The following is an 8,200-nucleotide window of genomic DNA, read 5'->3' on the forward strand; positions in this document are numbered from 1 at the left end:
CAGTACAGTAAGTTGAGTACAATCAAAGCATCACGACTGCAGTTTTTGTGTTGGATGTAAAAGGTACACATGACGCTGTGACATAGGCTAGAATCATGGCAGCGGCCAATGATGGTCCAGGCATGGGATTTCTCTCGTGGAAATATGCACATTATCTTTTCCTTTCTATTGGTAGGTGGCACAGTGCACTTGTGGCAAGTGAGCAAGCTAGAAGACTGGCAAAGTTGTGGAAGCAACACATTAACAAGAGAATTCTGAGTAAAACCAAAGTTACTTCCCTAGTAACTAGTTACTTTGAAAGTAACGAGTAACTTGAAGTAACTGAGTTACTTTTGAGAGAAGTAACTAGTAATGTAACTAAGTTACTATTTTAAAGTAACTTACCCAGCACTGGTCATGACTCACTTAATATAGTCTGTATAATATAATATAATATATATAATATAGTCATTAAGAGATTAGGAAATATCAGTGTTACATTGGGGTGCACTATTTGGCCATCATTATTACTTAGTCAAAGGCTGAGTGTAGAGTATGGTCCTGAGATTGGTCCAGTAGAAATATTTTCCAAGGAGTGAACCAGCAGGGGTCTCCTGAGAAGGGCTCACCGTTTCCTCCTCCCCTGAGTCAGTGTCAGACGACCCCATGTCACAGCTGAGTGCAGCACAAACATCACATGTCCTTAGCAGTTATGAGCACATGCCTAAATAATACCCCATTAAATTATTATTAACTTGTTGGCCAAACTGGTCCCAGAATTAAGGGATATGCCAGCTGGGAGCTAACCGTGCCACTATAACACTTGTGACTACAAAGGGAACCCAGCAGAACACACAGACAGAGACTCTGGAAGGGAATTTAATGCAGTCTGCTTGCAATGGTTTGTCTTTGCGAGATCTTGTTTCCAAAAAGCTCTTGGCTGATGATTATTTGTTTGCACATATGGCCTAATGCACTTCCAGAGTTGTTCGTAGAGCACAAACAAAAGAATATAAGAAAATACTGATAAATCATGCATTTATGCATGAAACATTCATATGTAAAGTTTGCACACACATTTGTGCATATGCACTGTTAGTGAAAGGTGAATTCTGGGTTTAGATGGGACTAATGTAATGGTGATGCAACACTCCCACCATCAGGTCAAAATAAAAGTCAATATTGCGCTTATATCAAAAGGTTTGATCAAATCTACAACGAGATTTTTTCAATATAGTCTGACAAAAGAGTGTTTTTAAAGACCTCTGGACATTTTAACATTGTCAGTGCTTTCTGTATAGTCTCTAGAAAACTTTATGACACTTGATAATGGAATCTAAATTGCTATATTCTTATCAATTCTCGTTCAATCCATGCTTGGTTTTCAAACAGGCAAGTTCAAAAGATGCAGGCCCTACCTGGTCGGCCAAATGTCCCCACTTTAATTAAGTGTTTTGCTAATACACTAGTTATACAATTTTTCATTTGAATTTTTAACCTCCTAGGACCTGGGTCCACATATGTGGACATCACATTTTGGGTTGTCTAGACCAAAATACAAAATTTTGCTTTACAAGGGCCTGATATCCACTTACAAGGACATTATACTGCTGCTGCTGCTCTATCAAAATTTAAATGTGGATCTCATTTCTCTCAGAAACAAAAATCAGGTAAAATAAAATCTGGTAATTCTTTGTTTTTACATTCGTCAGGTCCCAATCAGCCCAAATAGCAAAGAGAAATTAAAAATGCATGACATGAAAGAGTTCGGGTCTTAGGAGGTTAATCTATCTCTGGATCTTGACAGTTAATCCAGTCACACAGCACTCAACCCTATAGAGAGAAGTGCCGTGAAGACAACTTGAAACACATAAAACTGCAGCCACAAAAGTGTCTGAGGACACCTCACACACACACAACATATTCTGGGTAACATACCCGCTATCAAGTGGTTATTGTCATTAGCTTGAATTCCATTCAAACATCTTAGTTTCTCACTGACTTACTTCTGAAGGATTAAAATATTAGTTTCCAGAACACCATGACCTGAAGGCTGTAGTCTGCACTGATAGCTTTTAAAATTTTCAGGCAATGCAGCTGAACTTCTTACATTATTATTTAACCAGTCACATTCCTGTTTGGCCATATGAGCATCATAAGATAAAACTGATTTTGTTTTGGAAAGTGTTAGATTATATGCTGACATTACAGGACATTACTCCTATTTTTTTCCCACACTTTTCCTCTTGAAAAAAAATGTCATTAAGTGGCACTCAGCTCAGAACTAAGTGTCAACCTCAAGAACTTAAAAAAGGAAAAATGGCCAAAACCTGTAGTTTCTCTAGTAGACACTTAGGGATGGGCAGAAAAGCCAGTTAATCCCCAGACTCACAGGTACAAAAATGGATCTGGTTTCTATTGCTCGGATGCAACGACTTTTACAGTAGGCCAAGTGTGCCAGCACCTGTTTCACTTATCTGCTTTATTAAAGATCTGACATCTTCTCCTCATCATCAAGACTTTTCTTGCTAACATGCTAATAGAATCAATATATTCTTTTTAACTCTGCACTCTATTTTGTTTATATAACACACATTTTGGCCAAGGTCAAGTAAAAGTAGATGATTCTGTTATTATAATAAATCACACAAGATTATCTATTTACTGAGAGTAGTTCTGTTTCCATTGCTTGTAACTTTTCTCAGAGCAGTAAAAGCAGAGCCAGTGTCTAGGATGCTAATCTCCCATCAGTCTCCTGCACAAGCAACCAGAAAAAGCTGCTTGGTTGTCAGCTTGACAAGCGATTGATAATGCGATACTGAAATGCCTGTGAAAAGTAGACATAGTACAGTTTCCAATGGGATCCAAGGCAAGTGTAATTCCAGTCGCAATAGCCAACTACGACCACAAGATGGAGTGATGTAAAGGACCAAAACAGGCGAAAAGCTTGATGACGGACTACTGTTTGAGATGAGAGGAGATAGATAGCTTTCACTCTGGTACATTTCAAAATTGATGTCCATTTTTACTGGACATCAATTGAAAAGCTGGCAAACAACTGTAAAATAAAATGAAAAAGCATTTACATTTTATGGTGATCTACTTATTCAAAATGACCAGTGATGAGATGCAACTAATTTACTATGTAGGTTTAGAGTAGCCCAGCTGTTGGACCTATTATTATGTGTTTGTTTTTGTTGTTTTTATTTTCTGTCAGAAACAGAAACTGGGTACACACTGCCTCTTATCTCTGACTGTCAAACTCTATTGACTATATACATTCAAGTAAATGCTTGAGTCAAATTTGATTAAACTGACAACTTGAACACCACAGCTGTTGCAAGCTGTCAAAGAAACAAAAATGGGTAAGATCATTTAAGATGACCTGCATTTCCACTAAAAAAGCTGGAGCGAGTAAAAGGTGTTCTGTCTGTTGTGACACTGCTACTTATGTTTAGTTCCAAAAACTTGGTGAAAAATGGATAAAACAGATCTACTCTGTATTTTAAACAGAGCTTAAAGGAGACAGGAATTTAAACTGAGACTAGATTGTGTGGATTTTGTGTACAATGTGCAATTCTGAAAAATCCATCAAGTGGTTTTTGTGTTGCTTAATCTGGTCGAAGAGATTTCAAAAGCAGGATGTTAAGTAGCAGGTTTTTGCACACATTAAACATCTTCATTGGGCTGCACATCAGGAATGACGATCATGTCAGATTGCTGACCCATTTCAATTCCAGTGAACTAGGACTGCTTCATTCTCCATGAATGTCACTGAGGGTTTTCATGTACTCATTTGTCTTTTTAGCTCATCTGGGAACTTCTAGAAGCCGCCTGATCCCAATTAAGAAATATAACTGCTTTTAAGGTAATGTGTTGCCCTTTATAACTGCAGATGGCTTTTTAAAGTTTACCTTTGTTTTATTAGAAAAGAGGAGCCTTGATTCTTGAATTCCTTCTAATAGGAGCTCCAGATTTCTTCTCCTCATAACTTTATTATTGCCTATATATCTATAATACACAACACACCTAGAAATGACTCATAACTTGGCAACTGATATAATTTGTAGTTAATCCAGTTTTATGGACTCAGTTCATCCAATTTTTAAAAATTACAAATATTATTTTTCCCTCTAGTGAAATTTGGTGCAGATAGTTTTATTCAACATCACAAACCTAACTATGTTCTACCTAATAATATTTTCTAATGTTGGCTTTACTTCGGTTGTACAAAATTTTAAAGTGTTTGCTCAGTCTAAATACTGTTGAGATGGCCTTCAATTCGACAATTTGAGGCCCAAACCACATGTTAAGAAACAGTTGCAAACAGCCCCACAAAACATGCTCAGGGAGGAAGAGCCACATCTTCCAAACTGTCCTGCGGTGACAAAAAATGTTCCTTAAAAAAAAAGAAGAAATCTGTGAAGGATGCCGTTACACTTGCACCTTCGATGTTTCCCATGAGAAGCGTCTGGGGTGCAGGTTTCCAGTATTGGGGAACCGGTCTTTCTTTACGCAACTGTGACTTGTGGTGGGATTCCCCGCGGCTTAGAATTGGGACATCTGCCGGAAGGAGGCCAGCCACAGTGGGGATGTTCAGTCTGTTGTCAGGCCCTGAGCAAGCAGCATTAAGCCACAGGCCAGGTCTGCACATAACTGCTGGCCAGGGCCTCAACAGTCTGTTCACAGCCTTGCACAAATGACTACCCTTATTCTATAGCATAAGCAATGCATGTCTACCTTCAGCCTAACTTAACCCTAAACAACAAATCCTAATCACAGGATGCAAAAGAAAAAAAGACATGGCTGCAAGTGCAGTGATGTCGCCCCCAGACTGAGCCCGATGATCACCATCATTGTACTAGAAAAATGTATTGATTGTGTAGATTGTTCTTGAGGTTAAGATAAATATGATAAATTTAAAAAAAAATGTGGAAAAAATAAAAACATTTTTATTTTTATTTCATTTTGATTTTCATATATGGTTCTTCTGTTGAGGTTTTGTTCTGTTTTAATTTACCTGCACTTCATGACAGACAGCAATAATTGTGGATTACAGGTCTGGAAATGACAAATTCTGCTGTGCAAAGCGAGACCACCATATACAATGGTGTGAAAAAGTGTTTGCCCCCTTCCTGATTTTTTTTATTTTTTTGTATGTTTACCACACTTAAATGTGTCAGATCAAATTTAAATATTGACAAAGATAACACAAATAAACACAAAATGCATTTTCTAAATGGAGGACTTTATTATTAAAAGGTATAAGTCCAAACCTGCATGGTCCTGTGTGAAAAAGTGACTGCCACACAAATGGCAAGGACAGTGACAACTCATCCATGAGGTCACAAAAGACCCCAGAACAACATCCAGAGAACTGAAGCCCTCACTTGCCTCAGTTAAGGTCAGTGTTCATGACTCCACCATAAGACAGAGATGGGCAAAAATGGCCTGCATGCAGAGTTCCAAGTCAAAAACCACTGCTGAACAAAAGAAATATAAAGGCTCTTCTTACTTTTGCCAGAAAACATCTTGATGAACCCTAAGACATTTGGGAAAATGTGGACTGATGAGTTGTAGTCCTGACGTGAATCAAACTGGGATGCTATGGCATGACCTTTAACCATATAAAAGATGGTTCATGCTCAAACAATTCTGCAAAGATGAGTGGGACAAAAATCATCCACAGGGCTGTAAAAGACTCACTGCCTATTATCACAAATGCTTGATTGCTATTGTTGGTGCTAAGTGTGGCCCAACCAATTATTAGGTTTGGGAGCCAATCACTTTTTCACACAGGGCCATGTAGGGTTGGAATTTTTTCTCCAGTTTTTTGAAAGTGTTTTTTCCCCTTTTAACACCTACATTTAGAAACTGCATTTTAATTTACTTGTGTTATCTTTGTCTAATATTTAATTTTGTTTGATGATCTGAAATATTTAAGTGTGACAACAAAAAGAGGAAATCAGGAAGGCGGCAAACCCTACCGAGAAGCTGCGAGAAGATTCACCTATTGGGCTATTCTACTATGAGTATTAGGTGCACAAACAGGTCTAGCATGTTTGTAAGAGTCTGTAAAACAAAGTCTGGTATGTTACAAAAGTCCCTCCTACTTCCTTTCCCTAAACTCTTTTCCATGACTTCAATGAAAATGTCATCAAGGAAAGGTAGGTAAGAAAACTGATATGGATTTAGGAAAACAAACATGCCGTGTGCTAAGAATCCAAATAACCTTGTACTAGGCTCCTTAACGATGCAATCCCAGATGGCCGCCATGTTGAAACTACAGTGTGCAATCTTTTGTTTTGTTTTTTAAACAAAGATTTAGGGTCAGATTTACTAACACCTGCAGTAGTGCAAAGCCTTCTTTTTTAAAAAAGCTACTTGGATTTGCTAAAGAGGCACAGTGTCAGTTTTGCGACCCCTCTTCTGAGCAGGAGTATTTTTGGGGGCTGGTCTTGTGGCATATGTATTTATAAGAGTTGTGTGTTCAGTGCCAAAACTCTCTGTCCTAAAAGTCTTCATTCAGTCCTCACTCTGGGTGTGGTGGTGTTCTGTGGTACAACATATTCCTATGTTGAAAAGTTTGCAACTGAAGTTAACTAAACTGAGATGTCTTTTTCTCAGCAGTGTGCAAACCACAAGCATCATCTCTGTTGAATCCAGTACAAAAATGTCTATTCCCCGTATGTGAAACTTTAGCTATTAATGCATCTATATTAGTGTATTAGTACACCTTTACTCATGTGTCAACGGAAGACCCACCATGAACAATCACTTGTGTATATGTATATTATACATAACTTTTTAAAAGCTGAAATTAACATATGATCTACTTCATTTATTCCAGATTTGGGAAATTCTCTTGCTATAGTAGTAATAATAAAGATTATCATCATAGCAAAATATTTCAAAATCAGAAAGGGAAAAAGTTAAAGTGGGAGTCAAGATGATTATCTGCTGCACTGTAGAGAGATATTGTATAATACATGACAGATTTCCTGTATCTGTTCTGGCAGAGAAGCTCAATCTGTTTGTTAGAGAAAGCTCTCCAGTTATAGTAGAGTAAGTGGTGCAAATGATACTCATGCAGCCAGGGAAATAGCCTGGAGAAATAGTATTTTGCTTTATAAGAAAGCCCTCCCTTAGGCTAGAACATCTTACTATTCACCATTGAGCCAACTGTTGAGCCAACCAACTAGGAATGACTTCGTGAACTTGTTCACAAATAAAATTTGAACCATTAGAGAAAAAAATACTCATAATCATCTCACAGTACTTTCAGTACCATTGATATTCATTAGTCTTTTTCTCCAACTGATCTTTATGAGTTAACTTCAATAAATACTTCCTCCAAACCATCAACGTGTCTTTTACACCCCCATTCCTACAAAACTGCTCAAAGAAATCCTGCCATTAATTAATGCTTCAACTATAATTAGCCTATGGATTATGCAGAAAAAATAGAATTGGCCTGAAAGGGCTATCGCTTTATAACTTATTCAGGTTGTGTATCATGTTTTAAAAAAGTAACAAAGTAATACAGTAACTAATTACTTTTGAAAATGAGTAATCAGTAAAGTAATGGGATTAATTTCTTGGAGAAGTAATTAGTAACTAATTACTTTTTCAAGTAACTTGACCAACATGTGAGGCCACAATAATGCCCCCTAGGAGCCAGATGCAGACAGAAAAAAGACCCAAGAGACCTGGGCCATCCACAGCAACCCCAGAGTACTGAAGATCCCAGGCCACACATATTAATAAAAGCTGCATGTCCACCCCAGCATTAGAAGAAGGGAGGCCCTAGATGGAGCCCTCACAGCCAAAGGGCAAGAGCACCAGAGAACCACAGGCCAGCCATTTTTGTGGGAGCTGAAATCAGGGCCACAGGACCCCAGGCGCCCAAGAACCACTCGACACCCAGAATAGACACCCTCTTCCATGCTAAAGAGACCCGAGTCAACCCTGACTTCAACCCCCAAGAGACCAACAACCACGAAATTGCACATAACACTTTGAAGGCTGGACAATGAGATGCGTAGTCACAGGTGGGATCCATTGATAACTAGGTTTCAGGGACTTCCAGCGGATAATGACACAGTGTTTTACCCATCTTCTGTATTTGTTGCAGAAAGAAAGGCAAGCTGGACTGCGGCAAATACACATAGGTATGGTTGCTAGTACAAGTTCAATACAAAATTGCTGATATCCTGGGACC

The sequence above is a fragment of the Neolamprologus multifasciatus genome, chromosome 7 (genome assembly GCF_963576455.1).
Source record: "Neolamprologus multifasciatus chromosome 7, fNeoMul1.2, whole genome shotgun sequence".
In the NCBI taxonomy this organism is placed as follows: domain Eukaryota; kingdom Metazoa; phylum Chordata; class Actinopteri; order Cichliformes; family Cichlidae; genus Neolamprologus; species Neolamprologus multifasciatus.